The sequence below is a fragment of the Sturnus vulgaris genome, unplaced genomic scaffold (genome assembly GCF_052056855.1).
Source record: "Sturnus vulgaris isolate bStuVul1 unplaced genomic scaffold, bStuVul1.hap1 Scaffold_155, whole genome shotgun sequence".
Taxonomy (NCBI): Eukaryota; Metazoa; Chordata; class Aves; order Passeriformes; family Sturnidae; genus Sturnus; species Sturnus vulgaris.
The window spans coordinates 3,339,494-3,360,605 of record NW_028276072.1 but is presented as its reverse complement, the minus strand read 5'-3'; positions in this window follow the sequence as shown (position 1 = coordinate 3,360,605).

The window sequence follows — 21,112 nt, the reverse complement described above, 5'->3', positions numbered from 1 at the left end:
TCAAGGGCACCTTTGTGAGACTCAGGACCCCAGTGGAACCAAGGGTCAGTGATGAAGCTGTGCGGCCCAGAGAACCAAGGAGCCTTTGTTACACAGCAGGGCCACATGGAGCCCAGGGGCCGTGGTGACTCTGCAGGACCTTAGGGAAGCAAGGGGCCATTGTTTACACTACTGAAGCAGGGAGAATATTGTGACAAGGAGAATATCGGGACACTACAGGGACTCCTGGAATCAAGGAGAACATTGTGACACTGTGAGGCCCCATGGAACCAAGGCAACATGGAACAGGTCTGGCTGGCTGGCCCTCCCGGGGGCCACCTGGCAAGACTGGCTGATCCTGGAATGTTGAGGACTGCCTCTCATCAGCTCCTGGAGCACTAAGGCTCTGTGCTTTCCTTCCTATGGAAAAGTACCAGCCCCTTTTGCAGGTTCCCACGGCTGAAACTGATATTCCCCCTGAAAAAGCACTACATACAAGGCTTGCTCCCAGCCAAAATCTGCTAGGAGTAACAGCTCTGGGTGGCCACCGTTTCCTGAGGGCTGCCTCTCATCTACCACTCTAAGGGTCGGTGTGAAGTTTCCCTCATTTTTGCCTCATGACCCTCTCAAGAAGACCTCAAGGACCCCCGCCCAGGTTGACTCTGGACAATGGTTTTCTGGCCTGCTTGAGGTGGGTGCTTGCCAAGGGACTCTTTGCAGGTGTGTTGTGCTCACTGGACTGTGCTGTCATGGTACCAGCTGAAGCCTGCATGTACTGCACGACCGCACCTGTCTCTTGGAGCACCACACAATGCTCCATAAATCTCCCCGCCTCTTGGCCACAAGCCACTCGCTTTGGAAAAGGACTATAAAAGAGCGATCCTCTGGAGAAGACCCTGAGTACTCCCCACGGATGACCACCCTTCCATTGGCTGGCCCACCATGACCTTGGTCTCGTCTGTTGGTAGCTACTTCCCCCTTCCCCTCCTTTTCTCTCTCTATACTCCGTTTCCTATATCTCTCCCCTCTAGCGCAACTGAATTGTTTGGCATTCAATAAAAATGCATTGCTGTTGTTGAATAAACTGATTTGTCCCCCGCTATTTACCTGTTTGCACCTCTGAGATCGAACAATCCTCGGCCTGTGTTGGCAGATGGTGACACACCCCCACCCCCCCCCCCCCCCCCATCCCCCATGCCCCTGCTTCTCCCAGTTGATTGCTGATCGTGCTGTGACATGGAATGGAACATCCCTTGGGCCAGTCCAGCCCAGCTGTCCCATCCCTGTTCCCTCAGGAACACTTGCCCACCCCAAGTCCATGGGTTGGAGGGGCTTGCAGACACGCCTCGTGGGGCGAGCACTGTGACAAGGACAGGAGAACAGAACAACATTTACACTTACCAAGGGCAGAGAACAGAAGAGCACAGTCTTGGAGAAACGCGCAAAGGATGTAGCCGAGGCAAACGGAGCGTGCACAAAACGCAAGGAGAATGTCAGCTCAGCTCTGCAAGGCTGACAAAAGCAGAAGTTATACACAACAATAATATTGCCCTTCCTCAAAAGCGGGGATCAAAGAGCAGTCACCTAAAAAGGACAGTGCATGTTGAAGACACACTCCAAAGAACCATAGAAGGACTTGTGAGAAGGGGTGCAATTATGGCAAATAAATTCCAGGTGGGGTTAACTAATGAATACATCATCAGTGTGAGTGATAAAAGCTCCGATTGCCTGGTGGCCAGTGCACTCGAGTAGATGAAGGATTGCCCAAGTGACCACCATGGTGTAATAAAGAATACCTGCTCTCAAATCCTCAAAACTGTGTTCAAAAGTTGCTATCCAGCAGATTTCAGTATCAGTGGTGTCCCTGACTCCATTATGCCCCTTGCACACTTTCACGAGGGCCCCTTGGTTCCACGAGGCCCTGCTGGATAACAGTGGACCCTTGGTTCCATTTGGGTCTGTACTGTCAAAATGGCCTCCTTAGTTCTGCACTGCCACAATGCTCTCTCCTTGGTGCCACGAGGCCTTGGTGTGTCACAACAGCCTCTCGGTTCCATGAACTGCCATAGTGTCAGCACGGTCTCTTGCATCTGCAGTATCACGATGGACAATTGGTTACAAGCAGCCCCGCTGTGTCACAACGACTACTTGGTTCATGAGGCCCCACAGTGTCACCATGGCCCCTTGGTTCCCCGAGGCCTCGCTGTAGAACAATGGCCTCTCAGTTCCAGGAGGTTTTGTACTGTCAACAGTGCTCTCCTTGGTTCTACAGTGGCTGCTTGCTTCCATAATTCTTCCTCAGTGTCACAGTGGTCTCCTTGGTTCCATGAGGCTCTGCAATGTCCCAATATCCCATGGTTTCCATGAGCTTCTGTCCCATCAACCATGTCCTTTGCTCCAGTGAGGCCCCGCAACGGCACGCCGGACCCTTGGCTCCATGAGGTTCCATAGTGTAACATGGGTGCCTTGATTCCAAGAGGTTCTGCTGGGTCACACTGGACCCTTGGTTCCATGAGGTTCCGTGGTATCGCCATGGTTTCCCTGGATCCGCAGTATCGCTACGGACCATAGGTTTCATGCAGCTTTGCTGTGCTACAGTGGCTCCTTGGTTCCATCAAGTGCCACTGTGTAACAAGGGAATCTTGGTCCCATGAGGTTCTGGACTGTCACAATGCTGTCCTTGGTTCTGGACTCTAACAACGGACCCTTGGTTCCACGAGGTTCCATTACGTCACAATGCTCTCCTTGGTTCCACAAGGCCTTGCTTTGTCACAATGGACCCTTGGTTCCATGAGCTTCCGTAGTGTAACCATGGTCTCCTGGGATCTGCATTGTCACAATGGACAATTGGTTGCATGGGAGCCTGCTGTGTCACAAGAGAGCCTTAGCTCCATGAGGTTCTGGACTGTCACAGTGGTCTCCCTGCTTCAACGAGGCCCTGGAGTGTCTCGAGGGCTGCTTGGTTCTGTGAGCTTCCACAACGTCCCAATGGTCTCCTTGTTTCTGCAGTGTCATAGTGGACTCTTGGTTCCATGAGGTTCCTAAATGTCACAGGTCTCCTTGGTTCCATGTGGCCCTGCTGTGTCACCACAGCCCCTTGGTTCCAGGAGTTTCTGGGCTGTCAACAGTGGTTCCTTTGTTCCAATCAGGCACCGCTGTGTCACACTGCACCCTGGCTTCCATGAAGTTCTTCAGTGTCACAGTGGCCCCTTGGATCCATGCGGTCCCATAGTGTCACCATGGTCTCCTTGGACCTGCATTGTCATCAGGGACCATTGGTTCCATGTGGCCTGGCTGTGTCACAGTGATGTGGATTCCGTAATTGCCTTCAGTGTCACAATGGAGCCTTGTTTCTGTGAGGCTCTGAACTGTCACAACTGTCTCCTTGGTTCCATCAGCCCCCGCTGTGTCACAAGGGTCCCCTTGGTTCCATGAGCACACCAAAGCTTTGCATAAACATTGAGCAGCACCTGCTTAACACACCTGGGAACATCTGTCTGCATTCAAAAGACAGGTCACAGCTGAGAAAGGCACCAGCAGCTTCCATCTGCAACAGAGATGCAGGGAAAGGACAAGGACAGAGAATTCAGCTGCAAGACTCCGAGAATTCTGCATCCAGACATCATTTCTGGTCCCACTGTCCCTAGTAGAAAGGTGTCATCATTCCAGGTTCCAGGCAGCCTGTACTCAGCATGTGCTTCTACAGTGGGGGTTTGTCGTTTAGGAAAACCTGCTCAGGCTTTTCCCTTCTTTCCTCACAAACAGGAATACTTGTCCTGGGCCTGGATGCAGGCAGAGCCCTGAGGAGAGCACGTGGGACATGGTGCAGTGGGCAGGGACAGCCAGCTGCAGAGTTCAAGGGGAAGGGCTTCTGGTGCAGGGCCAGGCATGTCAGTCCCAGCTGGGCCATGTCAGACATGTCCCCAGGCTGGGCTTGGGGAGCAGCTTGTCCAAACAGGGTCAGCCTGCAAGGGGCTCATTCTTCAGTGGGCCCACACCTCCTAAGGAGACATTCAGCATCAAGATCACCTGGGGAATGCCTAAGTTGCTTCTTCTTTGAACTGAAAAAGAAAAATTACTCCCTTTTATAAAACTGAAAATCATGAGCTGTACCTTGAAATCTTCCTCCTTAAGAGAACTCCAAAGTGACTCCAAGCAGCTGCACAAGGCCTGGAGACTGGAAGACATTGGAAAGAAGACAAAGAGCTCCTGATGATCCCCAACGGTGGATTTGGGGCTGAGTCCAGGAGCCCCAGGCACTGAGAGAAGGTTGAAGAAGCTGCTCAAGGAGTCAGAAGCAAAACTCCAAGTCCCTTGGAGCATCACTGGCCCCACTGAGGGCAGGGACTGCCAAAGGCTCCCCAGGGAGTGGTGAGAGCAGATCCTTGAGGCCAGGATTGCAGGAGCCCGAGGCTGTGAGCAGGGAACTGCAATGCTGAGCAAGGCCTGGGCTGGTTGGAGGAAGCAGAAAGGCCAAGGCCTGAGCCCAGGCCTGGGCCAGCAGGGCCTGTCCCTCACAGGTGGCTCGGGGCTATTCCTGGAGCACTGGGATGGGAGAGGCAGCAAGGACAAATGTCATCAAGCTGTGTGACACTCCAGATGCTCATGGAACCAAGGGCCAGTGTGACACAGCAGGGCCTCATGGAAACAAGAGGCCGTGCTGAGCCTGCGCGCCTGTAACACCCCAGAACACTGAAATGCTGAGGGTGAGCAAAGGTTCCTTTCCTCGAGTTTGGTGCAGAGTAGAAACCCCAGCCAGATATTCTCAAGAGTGACACAAAAGTGTACTGGAAAAATACAGAAAACCGAGCTCCTTTGGCAAATGATTTCATACAACATCCAATTCAACGTGCATCACTTAGCGTAGCAGGAACATCATTAACTCGGCCCATGTAAGATGGAAACCTTTAGGCATAAAAATGTTAAACTACCCAAAAACATTCCAGTAAAAGAGGATAAGAAGGTTAAAAGAGAAAAAAGAGACAGAAAGACAGAAGATCTCCAGATAGATATGCAGAGAGCTACCAGCTGCTAGGCTTCCAGTGTGGCTGAGACACAGACCCAGGAGATTTCAGGATTCAGACCAGGGCTTGACGTCATGCCCGATTTTTTAAATCCCTAGCGTTTTCTAAGCTCTCCTCTTTTCAGGGACATCTGCTTTCTTACCACGCACTGCTGTGTTTCATTGCCTTTGTGTGGGATTGATTGACGGCTCAGCCAATCAGAGCTGGCTGGGCGCGGCCCCTGCTGAGTGATTGATTGACGGCTCAACCAATCAGAGCTGGCTGGGCGCTGCCCCTGCTGTGTGATTGATTGACGGCTCAGCCAATCAGAGCTGGCTGGGCGCTGCCCCTGCTGTGTGATTGATTGACGGCTCAGGCAGTCACAGCTGGGTTTGCTCTGCCCCTGCTGTGTGATTGGCAGATCTGCCAGGCCATGGCTGGGGACGGGGCCCTGTCCCACCTCATTCCAAGGTCTGTCCCAGCCCCGGCCCCACTCGGGCATTCCGAGCATCCCGACGGGTCTGGGGACATTGATGTCATCCAGCCTCTGACAGCGACCATGGGGACACTGCGGAACCTCATGGAACCAAAGAGACCATTTTGACACTCTGGTGCCTCATGCAATCAGGGGCACCTTTGTGAGACTCAGGACCCCAATGGAACCAAGGGTCAGTGATGAAGCTGTGCGGCCCAGAGAACCAAGGAGCCTTTGTTACACAGCAGGGCCACATGGAGCCCAGGGGCCGTGGTGACTCTGCAGGACCTTAGGGAAGCAAGGGGCCATTGTTTACACTACTGAAGAAGGGAGAATATTGTGACAAGGAGAATATCGGGACACTACAGGGACTCCTGGAATCAAGGAGAACATTGTGACACTGTGAGGCCCCATGGAACCAAGGCAACATGGAACAGGTCTGGCTGGCTGGCCCTCCCGGGGGCCACCTGGCAAGACTGGCTGATCCTGGAATGTTGAGGACTGCCTCTCATCAGCTCCTGGAGCACTAAGGCTCTGTGCTTTCCTTCCTATGGAAAAGTACCAGCCCCTTTTGCAGGTTCCCACGGCTGAAACTGATATTCCCCCTGAAAAAGCACTACATACAAGGCTTGCTCCCAGCCAAAATCTGCTAGGAGTAACAGCTCTGGGTGGCCACCGTTTCCTGAGGGCTGCCTCTCATCTACCACTCTAAGGGTCGGTGTGAAGTTTCCCTCATTTTTGCCTCATGACCCTCTCAAGAAGACCTCAAGGACCCCCGCCCAGGTTGACTCTGGACAATGATTTTCTGGCCTGCTTGAGGTGGGTGCTTGCCAAGGGACTCTTTGCAGGTGTGTTGTGCTCACTGGACTCTGCTGTCATGGTACCAGCTGAAGCCTGCATGTACTGCACGACCGCACCTGTCTCTTGGAGCACCACACAATGCTCCATAAATCTCCCCGCCTCTTGGCCACAAGCCACTCGCTTTGGAAAAGGACTATAAAAGAGCGATCCTCTGGAGAAGACCCTGAGTACTCCCCACGGATGACCACCCTTCCATTGGCTGGCCCACCATGACCTTGGTCTCGTCTGTTGGTAGCTACTTCCCCCTTCCCCTCCTTTTCTCTCTCTATACTCCGTTTCCTATATCTCTCCCCTCTAGCGCAACTGAATTGTTTGGCATTCAATAAAAATGTATTGCTGTTGTTGAATAAACTGATTTGTCCCCCGCTATTTACCTGTTTGCACCTCTGAGATCGAACAATCCTCGGCCTGTGTTGGCAGATGGTGACACACACACCCCCCCCCCCCCCCCCCATCCCCCATGCCCCTGCTTCTCCCAGTTGATTGCTGATCGTGCTGTGACATGGAATGGAACATCCCTTGGGCCAGTCCAGCCCAGCTGTCCCATCCCTGTTCCCTCAGGAGCACTTGCCCACCCCAAGTCCATGGGTTGGAGGGGCTTGCAGACACGCCTCGTGGGGGGAGCATTGTGACAAGGACAGGAGAACAGAACAACATTTACACTTACCAAGGGCAGAGAACAGAAGAGCACAGTCTTGGAGAAACGCGCAAAGGATGTAGCCGAGGCAAACGGAGCGTGCACAAAACGCAAGGAGAATGTCAGCTCAGCTCTGCAAGGCTGACAAAAGCAGAAGTTATACACAACAATAATATTGCCCTTCCTCAAAAGCGGGGATCAAAGAGCAGTCACCTAAAAAGGACAGTGCATGTTGAAGACACACTCCAAAGAACCATAGAAGGACTTGTGAGAAGGGGTGCAATTATGGCAAATAAATTCCAGGTGGGGTTAACTAATGAATACATCATCAGTGTGAGTGATAAAAGCTCCGATTGCCTGGTGGCCAGTGCACTCGAGTAGATGAAGGATTGCCCAAGTGACCACCATGGTGTAATAAAGAATACCTGCTCTCAAATCCTCAAAACTGTGTTCAAAAGTTGCTATCCAGCAGATTTCAGTATCAGTGGTGTCCCTGACTCCATTATGCCCCTTGCACACTTTCACGAGGGCCCCTTGGTTCCACGAGGCCCTGCTGGATAACAGTGGACCCTTGGTTCCATTTGGGTCTGTACTGTCAAAATGGCCTCCTTAGTTCTGCACTGCCACAATGCTCTCTCCTTGGTGCCACGAGGCCTTGGTGTGTCACAACAGCCTCTCGGTTCCATGAACTGCCATAGTGTCAGCACGGTCTCTTGCATCTGCAGTATCACGATGGACAATTGGTTACAAGCAGCCCCGCTGTGTCACAACGACTACTTGGTTCATGAGGCCCCACAGTGTCACCATGGCCCCTTGGTTCCCCGAGGCCTCGCTGTAGAACAATGGCCTCTCAGTTCCAGGAGGTTTTGTACTGTCAACAGTGCTCTCCTTGGTTCTACAGTGGCTGCTTGCTTCCATAATTCTTCCTCAGTGTCACAGTGGTCTCCTTGGTTCCATGAGGCTCTGCAATGTCCCAATATCCCATCGTTTCCATGAGCTTCTGTCCCATCAACCATGTCCTTTGCTCCAGTGAGGCCCCGCAACGGCACACCGGACCCTTGGCTCCATGAGGTTCCATAGTGTAACATGGGTGCCTTGATTCCAAGAGGTTCTGCTGGGTCACACTGGACCCTTGGTTCCATGAGGTTCCGTGGTATCGCCATGGTTTCCCTGGATCCGCAGTATCGCTACGGACCATAGGTTTCATGCAGCTTTGCTGTGCTACAGTGGCTCCTTGGTTCCATCAAGTGCCACTGTGTAACAAGGGAATCTTGGTCCCATGAGGTTCTGGACTGTCACAATGCTGTCCTTGGTTCTGGACTCTAACAACGGACCCTTGGTTCCACGAGGTTCCATTACGTCACAATGCTCTCCTTGGTTCCACAAGGCCTTGCTTTGTCACAATGGACCCTTGGTTCCATGAGCTTCCGTAGTGTAACCATGGTCTCCTGGGATCTGCATTGTCACAATGGACAATTGGTTGCATGGGAGCCTGCTGTGTCACAAGAGAGCCTTAGCTCCATGAGGTTCTGGACTGTCACAGTGGTCTCCCTGCTTCAACGAGGCCCTGGAGTGTCTCGAGGGCTGCTTGGTTCTGTGAGCTTCCACAACGTCCCAATGGTCTCCTTGTTTCTGCAGTGTCATAGTGGACTCTTGGTTCCATGAGGTTCCTAAATGTCACAGGTCTCCTTGGTTCCATGTGGCCCTGCTGTGTCACCACAGCCCCTTGGTTCCAGGAGTTTCTGGGCTGTCAACAGTGGTTCCTTTGTTCCAATCAGGCACCGCTGTGTCACACTGCACCCTGGCTTCCATGAAGTTCTTCAGTGTCACAGTGGCCCCTTGGATCCGTGCGGTCCCATAGTGTCACCATGGTCTCCTTGGACCTGCATTGTCATCAGGGACCATTGGTTCCATGTGGCCTGGCTGTGTCACAGTGATGTGGATTCCGTAATTGCCTTCAGTGTCACAATGGAGCCTTGTTTCTGTGAGGCTCTGAACTGTCACAACTGTCTCCTTGGTTCCATCAGCCCCCGCTGTGTCACAAGGGTCCCCTTGGTTCCATGAGCACACCAAAGCTTTGCATAAACATTGAGCAGCACCTGCTTAACACACCTGGGAACATCTGTCTGCATTCAAAAGACAGGTCACAGCTGAGAAAGGCACCAGCAGCTTCCATCTGCAACAGAGATGCAGGGAAAGGACAAGGACAGAGAATTCAGCTGCAAGACTCCGAGAATTCTGCATCCAGACATCATTTCTGGTCCCACTGTCCCTAGTAGAAAGGTGTCATCATTCCAGGTTCCAGGCAGCCTGTACTCAGCATGTGCTTCTACAGTGGGGGTTTGTCGTTTAGGAAACCTGCTCAGGCTTTTCCCTTCTTTCCTCACAAACAGGAATACTTGTCCTGGGCCTGGATGCAGGCAGAGCCCTGAGGAGAGCACGTGGGACATGGTGCAGTGGGCAGGGACAGCCAGCTGCAGAGTTCAGGGGGAAGGGCTTCTGGTGCAGGGCCAGGCATGTCAGTCCCAGCTGGGCCATGTCAGACATGTCCCCAGGCTGGGCTTGGGGAGCAGCTTGTCCAAACAGGGTCAGCCTGCAAGGGGCTCATTCTTCAGTGGGCCCACACCTCCTAAGGAGACATTCAGCATCAAGATCACCTGGGGAATGCCTAAGTTGCTTCTTCTTTGAACTGAAAAAGAAAAATTACTCCCTTTTATAAAACTGAAAATCATGAGCTGTACCTTGAAATCTTCCTCCTTAAGAGAACTCCAAAGTGACTCCAAGCAGCTGCACAAGGCCTGGAGACTGGAAGACATTGGAAAGAAGACAAAGAGCTCCTGAGGGTTTTCTGTATTTTAATGATCCCCAACGGTGGATTTGGGGCTGAGTCCAGGAGCCCCAGGCACTGAGAGAAGGTTGAAGAAGCTGCTCAAGGAGTCAGAAGCAAAACTCCAAGTCCCTTGGAGCATCACTGGCCCCACTGAGGGCAGGGACTGCCAAAGGCTCCCCAGGGAGTGGTGAGAGCAGATCCTTGAGGCCAGGATTGCAGGAGCCCGAGGCTGTGAGCAGGGAACTGCAATGCTGAGCAAGGCCTGGGCTGGTTGGAGGAAGCAGAAAGGCCAAGGCCTGAGCCCAGGCCTGGGCCAGCAGGGCCTGTCCCTCACAGGTGGCTCGGGGCTATTCCTGGAGCACTGGGATGGGAGAGGCAGCAAGGACAAATGTCATCAAGCTGTGTGACACTCCAGATGCTCATGGAACCAAGGGCCAGTGTGACACAGCAGGGCCTCATGGAAACAAGAGGCCGTGCTGAGCCTTGCGCGCCTGTAACACCGCAGAACACTGAAATGCTGAGGGTGAGCAAAGGTTCCTTTCCTCGAGTTTGGTGCAGAGTAGAAACCCCAGCCAGATATTCTCAAGAGGTCAAAACGACACAAAAGTGTACTGGAAAAATACAGAAAACCGAGCTCCTTTGGCAAATGATTTCATACAACATCCAATTCAACGTGCATCACTTAGCGTAGCAGGAACATCATTAACTCGGCCCATGTAAGATGGAAACCTTTAGGCATAAAAATGTTAAACTACCCAAAAACATTCCAGTAAAAGAGGATAAGAAGGTTAAAAGAGAAAAAAGAGACAGAAAGACAGAAGATCTCCAGATAGATATGCAGAGAGCTACCAGCTGCTAGGCTTCCAGTGTGGCTGAGACACAGACCCAGGAGATTTCAGGATTCAGACCAGGGCTTGACGTCATGCCCGATTTTTTAAATCCCTAGCGTTTTCTAAGCTCTCCTCTTTTCAGGGACATCTGCTTTCTTACCACGCACTGCTGTGTTTCATTGCCTTTGTGTGGGATTGATTGACGGCTCAGCCAATCAGAGCTGGGTGGGCGCTGCCCCTGCTGTGTGATTGATTGACGGCTCAGCCAATCAGAGCTGGCTGGGCGCTGCCCCTGCTGTGTGATTGATTGACGGCTCAACCAATCAGAGCTGGCTGGGCGCTGCCCCTGCTGTGTGATTGATTGACGGCTCAGCCAATCAGAGCTGGCTGGGCGCTGCCCCTGCTGTGTGATTGATTGACGGCTCAGGCAGTCACAGCTGGGTTTGCTCTGCCCCTGCTGTGTGATTGGCAGATCTGCCAGGCCATGGCTGGGGACGGGGCCCTGTCCCACCTCATTCCAAGGTCTGTCCCAGCCCCGGCCCCACTCGGGCATTCCGAGCATCCCGACGGGTCTGGGGACATTGATGTCATCCAGCCTCTGACAGCGACCATGGGGACACTGCGGAACCTCATGGAACCAAAGAGACCATTTTGACACTCTGGTGCCTCATGCAATCAGGGGCACCTTTGTGAGACTCAGGACCCCAATGGAACCAAGGGTCAGTGATGAAGCTGTGCGGCCCAGAGAACCAAGGAGCCTTTGTTACACAGCAGGGCCACATGGAGCCCAGGGGCCGTGGTGACTCTGCAGGACCTTAGGGAAGCAAGGGGCCATTGTTTACACTACTGAAGCAGGGAGAATATTGTGACAAGGAGAATATCGGGACACTACAGGGACTCCTGGAATCAAGGAGAACATTGTGACACTGTGAGGCCCCATGGAACCAAGGCAACATGGAACAGGTCTGGCTGGCTGGCCCTCCCGGGGGCCACCTGGCAAGACTGGCTGATCCTGGAATGTTGAGGACTGCCTCTCATCAGCTCCTGGAGCACTAAGGCTCTGTGCTTTCCTTCCTATGGAAAAGTACCAGCCCCTTTTGCAGGTTCCCACGGCTGAAACTGATATTCCCCCTGAAAAAGCACTACATACAAGGCTTGCTCCCAGCCAAAATCTGCTAGGAGTAACAGCTCTGGGTGGCCACCGTTTCCTGAGGGCTGCCTCTCATCTACCACTCTAAGGGTCGGTGTGAAGTTTCCCTCATTTTTGCCTCATGACCCTCTCAAGAAGACCTCAAGGACCCCCGCCCAGGTTGACTCTGGACAATGATTTTCTGGCCTGCTTGAGGTGGGTGCTTGCCAAGGGACTCTTTGCAGGTGTGTTGTGCTCACTGGACTCTGCTGTCATGGTACCAGCTGAAGCCTGCATGTACTGCACGACCGCACCTGTCTCTTGGAGCACCACACAATGCTCCATAAATCTCCCCGCCTCTTGGCCACAAGCCACTCGCTTTGGAAAAGGACTATAAAAGAGCGATCCTCTGGAGAAGACCCTGAGTACTCCCCACGGATGACCACCCTTCCATTGGCTGGCCCACCATGACCTTGGTCTCGTCTGTTGGTAGCTACTTCCCCCTTCCCCTCCTTTTCTCTCTCTATACTCCGTTTCCTATATCTCTCCCCTCTAGCGCAACTGAATTGTTTGGCATTCAATAAAAATGTATTGCTGTTGTTGAATAAACTGATTTGTCCCCCGCTATTTACCTGTTTGCACCTCTGAGATCGAACAATCCTCGGCCTGTGTTGGCAGATGGTGACACACACACCCCCCCCCCCCCCCCCCATCCCCCATGCCCCTGCTTCTCCCAGTTGATTGCTGATCGTGCTGTGACATGGAATGGAACATCCCTTGGGCCAGTCCAGCCCAGCTGTCCCATCCCTGTTCCCTCAGGAGCACTTGCCCACCCCAAGTCCATGGGTTGGAGGGGCTTGCAGACACGCCTCGTGGGGGGAGCATTGTGACAAGGACAGGAGAACAGAACAACATTTACACTTACCAAGGGCAGAGAACAGAAGAGCACAGTCTTGGAGAAACGCGCAAAGGATGTAGCCGAGGCAAACGGAGCGTGCACAAAACGCAAGGAGAATGTCAGCTCAGCTCTGCAAGGCTGACAAAAGCAGAAGTTATACACAACAATAATATTGCCCTTCCTCAAAAGCGGGGATCAAAGAGCAGTCACCTAAAAAGGACAGTGCATGTTGAAGACACACTCCAAAGAACCATAGAAGGACTTGTGAGAAGGGGTGCAATTATGGCAAATAAATTCCAGGTGGGGTTAACTAATGAATACATCATCAGTGTGAGTGATAAAAGCTCCGATTGCCTGGTGGCCAGTGCACTCGAGTAGATGAAGGATTGCCCAAGTGACCACCATGGTGTAATAAAGAATACCTGCTCTCAAATCCTCAAAACTGTGTTCAAAAGTTGCTATCCAGCAGATTTCAGTATCAGTGGTGTCCCTGACTCCATTATGCCCCTTGCACACTTTCACGAGGGCCCCTTGGTTCCACGAGGCCCTGCTGGATAACAGTGGACCCTTGGTTCCATTTGGGTCTGTACTGTCAAAATGGCCTCCTTAGTTCTGCACTGCCACAATGCTCTCTCCTTGGTGCCACGAGGCCTTGGTGTGTCACAACAGCCTCTCGGTTCCATGAACTGCCATAGTGTCAGCACGGTCTCTTGCATCTGCAGTATCACGATGGACAATTGGTTACAAGCAGCCCCGCTGTGTCACAACGACTATTTGGTTCATGAGGCCCCACAGTGTCACCATGGCCCCTTGGTTCCCCGAGGCCTCGCTGTAGAACAATGGCCTCTCAGTTCCAGGAGGTTTTGTACTGTCAACAGTGCTCTCCTTGGTTCTACAGTGGCTGCTTGCTTCCATAATTCTTCCTCAGTGTCACAGTGGTCTCCTTGGTTCCATGAGGCTCTGCAATGTCCCAATATCCCATCGTTTCCATGAGCTTCTGTCCCATCAACCATGTCCTTTGCTCCAGTGAGGCCCCGCAACGGCACACCGGACCCTTGGCTCCATGAGGTTCCATAGTGTAACATGGGTGCCTTGATTCCAAGAGGTTCTGCTGGGTCACACTGGACCCTTGGTTCCATGAGGTTCCGTGGTATCGCCATGGTTTCCCTGGATCCGCAGTATCGCTACGGACCATAGGTTTCATGCAGCTTTGCTGTGCTACAGTGGCTCCTTGGTTCCATCAAGTGCCACTGTGTAACAAGGGAATCTTGGTCCCATGAGGTTCTGGACTGTCACAATGCTGTCCTTGGTTCTGGACTCTAACAACGGACCCTTGGTTCCACGAGGTTCCATTACGTCACAATGCTCTCCTTGGTTCCACAAGGCCTTGCTTTGTCACAATGGACCCTTGGTTCCATGAGCTTCCGTAGTGTAACCATGGTCTCCTGGGATCTGCATTGTCACAATGGACAATTGGTTGCATGGGAGCCTGCTGTGTCACAAGAGAGCCTTAGCTCCATGAGGTTCTGGACTGTCACAGTGGTCTCCCTGCTTCAACGAGGCCCTGGAGTGTCTCGAGGGCTGCTTGGTTCTGTGAGCTTCCACAACGTCCCAATGGTCTCCTTGTTTCTGCAGTGTCATAGTGGACTCTTGGTTCCATGAGGTTCCTAAATGTCACAGGTCTCCTTGGTTCCATGTGGCCCTGCTGTGTCACCACAGCCCCTTGGTTCCAGGAGTTTCTGGGCTGTCAACAGTGGTTCCTTTGTTCCAATCAGGCACCGCTGTGTCACACTGCACCCTGGCTTCCATGAAGTTCTTCAGTGTCACAGTGGCCCCTTGGATCCATGCGGTCCCATAGTGTCACCATGGTCTCCTTGGACCTGCATTGTCATCAGGGACCATTGGTTCCATGTGGCCTGGCTGTGTCACAGTGATGTGGATTCCGTAATTGCCTTCAGTGTCACAATGGAGCCTTGTTTCTGTGAGGCTCTGAACTGTCACAACTGTCTCCTTGGTTCCATCAGCCCCCGCTGTGTCACAAGGGTCCCCTTGGTTCCATGAGCACACCAAAGCTTTGCATAAACATTGAGCAGCACCTGCTTAACACACCTGGGAACATCTGTCTGCATTCAAAAGACAGGTCACAGCTGAGAAAGGCACCAGCAGCTTCCATCTGCAACAGAGATGCAGGGAAAGGACAAGGACAGAGAATTCAGCTGCAAGACTCCGAGAATTCTGCATCCAGACATCATTTCTGGTCCCACTGTCCCTAGTAGAAAGGTGTCATCATTCCAGGTTCCAGGCAGCCTGTACTCAGCATGTGCTTCTACAGTGGGGGTTTGTCGTTTAGGAAAACCTGCTCAGGCTTTTCCCTTCTTTCCTCACAAACAGGAATACTTGTCCTGGGCCTGGATGCAGGCAGAGCCCTGAGGAGAGCACGTGGGACATGGTGCAGTGGGCAGGGACAGCCAGCTGCAGAGTTCAGGGGGAAGGGCTTCTGGTGCAGGGCCAGGCATGTCAGTCCCAGCTGGGCCATGTCAGACATGTCCCCAGGCTGGGCTTGGGGAGCAGCTTGTCCAAACAGGGTCAGCCTGCAAGGGGCTCATTCTTCAGTGGGCCCACACCTCCTAAGGAGACATTCAGCATCAAGATCACCTGGGGAATGCCTAAGTTGCTTCTTCTTTGAACTGAAAAAGAAAAATTACTCCCTTTTATAAAACTGAAAATCATGAGCTGTACCTTGAAATCTTCCTCCTTAAGAGAACTCCAAAGTGACTCCAAGCAGCTGCACAAGGCCTGGAGACTGGAAGACATTGGAAAGAAGACAAAGAGCTCCTGAGGGTTTTCTGTATTTTAATGATCCCCAACGGTGGATTTGGGGCTGAGTCCAGGAGCCCCAGGCACTGAGAGAAGGTTGAAGAAGCTGCTCAAGGAGTCAGAAGCAAAACTCCAAGTCCCTTGGAGCATCACTGGCCCCACTGAGGGCAGGGACTGCCAAAGGCTCCCCAGGGAGTGGTGAGAGCAGATCCTTGAGGCCAGGATTGCAGGAGCCCGAGGCTGTGAGCAGGGAACTGCAATGCTGAGCAAGGCCTGGGCTGGTTGGAGGAAGCAGAAAGGCCAAGGCCTGAGCCCAGGCCTGGGCCAGCAGGGCCTGTCCCTCACAGGTGGCTCGGGGCTGTTCCTGGAGCACTGGGATGGGAGAGGCAGCAAGGACAAATGTCATCAAGCTGTGTGACACTCCAGATGCTCATGGAACCAAGGGCCAGTGTGACATAGCGGGGCCTCATGGAAACAAGAGGCCGTGCTGAGCCTGCGCGCCTGTAACACCCCAGAACACTGAAATGCTGAGGGTGAGCAAAGGTTCCTTTCCTCGAGTTTGGTGCAGAGTAGAAACCCCAGCCAGATATTCTCAAGAGGTCAAAACGACACAAAAGTGTACTGGAAAAATACAGAAAACCGAGCTCCTTTGGCAAATGATTTCATACAACATCCAATTCAACGTGCATCACTTAGCGTAGCAGGAACATCATTAACTCGGCCCATGTAAGATGGAAACCTTTAGGCATAAAAATGTTAAACTACCCAAAAACATTCCAGTAAAAGAGGATAAGAAGGTTAAAAGAGAAAAAAGAGACAGAAAGACAGAAGATCTCCAGATAGATATGCAGAGAGCTACCAGCTGCTAGGCTTCCAGTGTGGCTGAGACACAGACGCAGGAGATTTCAGGATTCAGACCAGGGCTTGACGTCATGCCCGATTTTTTAAATCCCTAGCGTTTTCTAAGCTCTCCTCTTTTCAGGGACATCTGCTTTCTTACCACGCACTGCTGTGTTTCATTGCCTTTGTGTGGGATTGATTGACGGCTCAGCCAATCAGAGCTGGGTGGGCGCTGCCCCTGCTGTGTGCTTGATTGACGGCTCAGCCAATCAGAGCTGGCTGGGCGCGGCCCCTGCTGTGTGATTGATTGACGGCTCAGCCAATCAGAGCTGGCTGGGCGCTGCCCCTGCTGTGTGATTGATTGACGGCTCAGGCAGTCACAGCTGGGTTTGCTCTGCCCCTGCTGTGTGATTGGCAGATCTGCCAGGCCATGGCTGGGGACGGGGCTCTGTCCCACCTCATTCCAAGGTCTGTCCCAGCCCCGGCCCCACTCGGGCATTCCGAGCATCCCGACGGGTCTGGGGACATTGATGTCATCCAGCCTCTGACAGCGACCATGGGGACACTGCGTAACCTCATGGAACCAAAGAGACCATTTTGACACTCTGGTGCCTCATGCAATCAGGGGCACCTTTGTGAGACTCAGGACCCCAGTGGAACCAAGGGTCAGTGATGAAGCTGTGCGGCCCAGAGAACCAAGGAGCCTTTGTTACACAGCAGGGCCACATGGAGCCCAGGGGCCGTGGTGACTCTGCAGGACCTTAGGGAAGCAAGGGGCCATTGTTTACACTACTGAAGCAGGGAGAATATTGTGACAAGGAGAATATCGGGACACTACAGGGACTCCTGGAATCAAGGAGAACATTGTGACACTGTGAGGCCCCATGGAACCAAGGCAACATGGAACAGGTCTGGCTGGCTGGCCCTCCCGGGGGCCACCTGGCAAGACTGGCTGATCCTGGAATGTTGAGGACTGCCTCTCATCAGCTCCTGGAGCACTAAGGCTCTGTGCTTTCCTTCCTATGGAAAAGTACCAGCCCCTTTTGCAGGTTCCCACGGCTGAAACTGATATTCCCCCTGAAAAAGCACTACATACAAGGCTTGCTCCCAGCCAAAATCTGCTAGGAGTAACAGCTCTGGGTGGCCACCGTTTCCTGAGGGCTGCCTCTCATCTACCACTCTAAGGGTCGGTGTGAAGTTTCCCTCATTTTTGCCTCATGACCCTCTCAAGAAGACCTCAAGGACCCCCGCCCAGGTTGACTCTGGACAATGATTTTCTGGCCTGCTTGAGGTGGGTGCTTGCCAAGGGACTCTTTGCAGGTGTGTTGTGCTCACTGGACTCTGCTGTCATGGTACCAGCTGAAGCCTGCATGTACTGCACGACCGCACCTGTCTCTTGGAGCACCACACAATGCTCCATAAATCTCCCCGCCTCTTGGCCACAAGCCACTCGCTTTGGAAAAGGACTATAAAAGAGCGATCCTCTGGAGAAGACCCTGAGTACTCCCCACGGATGACCACCCTTCCATTGGCTGGCCCACCATGACCTTGGTCTCGTCTGTTGGTAGCTACTTCCCCCTTCCCCTCCTTTTCTCTCTCTATACTCCGTTTCCTATATCTCTCCCCTCTAGCGCAACTGAATTGTTTGGCATTCAATAAAAATGTATTGCTGTTGTTGAATAAACTGATTTGTCCCCCGCTATTTACCTGTTTGCACCTCTGAGATCGAACAATCCTCGGCCTGTGTTGGCAGATGGTGACACACACACCCCCCCCCCCCCCCCATCCCCCATGCCCCTGCTTCTCCCAGTTGATTGCTGATCGTGGTGTGACATGGAATGGAACATCCCTTGGGCCAGTCCAGCCCAGCTGTCCCATCCCTGTTCCCTCAGGAGCACTTGCCCACCCCAAGTCCATGGGTTGGAGGGGCTTGCAGACACGCCTCGTGGGGGGAGCATTGTGACAAGGACAGGAGAACAGAACAACATTTACACTTACCAAGGGCAGAGAACAGAAGAGCACAGTCTTGGAGAAACGCGCAAAGGATGTAGCCGAGGCAAACGGAGCGTGCACAAAACGCAAGGAGAATGTCAGCTCAGCTCTGCAAGGCTGACAAAAGCAGAAGTTATACACAACAATAATATTGCCCTTCCTCAAAAGCGGGGATCAAAGAGCAGTCACCTAAAAAGGACAGTGCATGTTGAAGACACACTCCAAAGAACCATAGAAGGACTTGTGAGAAGGGGTGCAATTATGGCAAATAAATTCCAGGTGGGGTTAACTAATGAATACATCATCAGTGTGAGTGATAAAAGCTCCGATTGCCTGGTGGCCAGTGCACTCGAGTAGATGAAGGATTGCCCAAGTGACCACCATGGTGTAATAAAGAATACCTGCTCTCAAATCCTCAAAACTGTGTTCAAAAGTTGCTATCCAGCAGATTTCAGTATCAGTGGTGTCCCTGACTCCATTATGCCCCTTGCACACTTTCACGAGGGCCCCTTGGTTCCACGAGGCCCTGCTGGATAACAGTGGACCCTTGGTTCCATTTGGGTCTGTACTGTCAAAATGGCCTCCTTAGTTCTGCACTGCCACAATGCTCTCTCCTTGGTGCCACGAGGCCTTGGTGTGTCACAACAGCCTCTCGGTTCCATGAACTGCCATAGTGTCAGCACGGTCTCTTGCATCTGCAGTATCACGATGGACAATTGGTTACAAGCAGCCCCGCTGTGTCACAACGACTACTTGGTTCATGAGGCCCCACAGTGTCACCATGGCCCCTTGGTTCCCCGAGGCCTCGCTGTAGAACAATGGCCTCTCAGTTCCAGGAGGTTTTGTACTGTCAACAGTGCTCTCCTTGGTTCTACAGTGGCTGCTTGCTTCCATAATTCTTCCTCAGTGTCACAGTGGTCTCCTTGGTTCCATGAGGCTCTGCAATGTCCCAATATCCCATCGTTTCCATGAGCTTCTGTCCCATCAACCATGTCCTTTGCTCCAGTGAGGCCCCGCAACGGCACACCGGACCCTTGGCTCCATGAGGTTCCATAGTGTAACATGGGTGCCTTGATTCCAAGAGGTTCTGCTGGGTCACACTGGACCCTTGGTTCCATGAGGTTCCGTGGTATCGCCATGGTTTCCCTGGATCCGCAGTATCGCTACGGACCATAGGTTTCATGCAGCTTTGCTGTGCTACAGTGGTTCCTTGGTTCCATCAAGTGCCACTGTGTAACAAGGGAATCTTGGTCCCATGAGGTTCTGGACTGTCACAATGCTGTCCTTGGTTCTGGACTCTAACAACGGACCCTTGGTTCCACGAGGTTCCATTACGTCACAATGCTCTCCTTGGTTCCACAAGGCCTTGCTTTGTCACAATGGACCCTTGGTTCCATGAGCTTCCGTAGTGTAACCATGGTCTCCTGGGATCTGCATTGTCACAATGGACAATTGGTTGCATGGGAGCCTGCTGTGTCACAAGAGAGCCTTAGCTCCATGAGGTTCTGGACTGTCACAGTGGTCTCCCTGCTTCAACGAGGCCCTGGAGTGTCTCGAGGGCTGCTTGGTTCTGTGAGCTTCCACAACGTCCCAATGGTCTCCTTGTTTCTGCAGTGTCATAGTGGACTCTTGGTTCCATGAGGTTCCTAAATGTCACAGGTCTCCTTGGTTCCATGTGGCCCTGCTGTGTCACCACAGCCCCTTGGTTCCAGGAGTTTCTGGGCTGTCAACAGTGGTTCCTTTGTTCCAATCAGGCACCGCTGTGTCACACTGCACCCTGGCTTCCATGAAGTTCTTCAGTGTCACAGTGGCCCCTTGGATCCATGCGGTCCCATAGTGTCACCATGGTCTCCTTGGACCTGCATTGTCATCAGGGACCATTGGTTCCATGTGGCCTGGCTGTGTCACAGTGATGTGGATTCCGTAATTGCCTTCAGTGTCACAATGGAGCCTTGTTTCTGTGAGGCTCTGAACTGTCACAACTGTCTCCTTGGTTCCATCAGCCCCCGCTGTGTCACAAGGGTCCCCTTGGTTCCATGAGCACACCAAAGCTTTGCATAAACATTGAGCAGCACCTGCTTAACACACCTGGGAACATCTGTCTGCATTCAAAAGACAGGTCACAGCTGAGAAAGGCACCAGCAGCTTCCATCTGCAACAGAGATGCAGGGAAAGGACAAGGACAGAGAATTCAGCTGCAAGACTCCGAGAATTCTGCATCCAGACATCATTTCTGGTCCCACTGTCCCTAGTAGAAAGGTGTCATCATTCCAGGTTCCAGGCAGCCTGTACTCAGCATGTGCTTCTACAGTGGGGGTTTGTCGTTTAGGAAAACCTGCTCAGGCTTTTCCCTTCTTTCCTCACAAACAGGAATACTTGTCCTGGGCCTGGATGCAGGCAGAGCCCTGAGGAGAGCACGTGGGACATGGTGCAGTGGGCAGGGACAGCCAGCTGCAGAGTTCAGGGGGAAGGGCTTCTGGTGCAGGGCCAGGCATGTCAGTCCCAGCTGGGCCATGTCAGACATGTCCCCAGGCTGGGCTTGGGGAGCAGCTTGTCCAAACAGGGTCAGCCTGCAAGGGGCTCATTCTTCAGTGGGCCCACACCTCCTAAGGAGACATTCAGCATCAAGATCACCTGGGGAATGCCTAAGTTGCTTCTTCTTTGAACTGAAAAAGAAAAATTACTCCCTTTTATAAAACTGAAAATCATGAGCTGTACCTTGAAATCTTCCTCCTTAAGAGAACTCCAAAGTGACTCCAAGCAGCTGCACAAGGCCTGGAGACTGGAAGACATTGGAAAGAAGACAAAGAGCTCCTGAGGG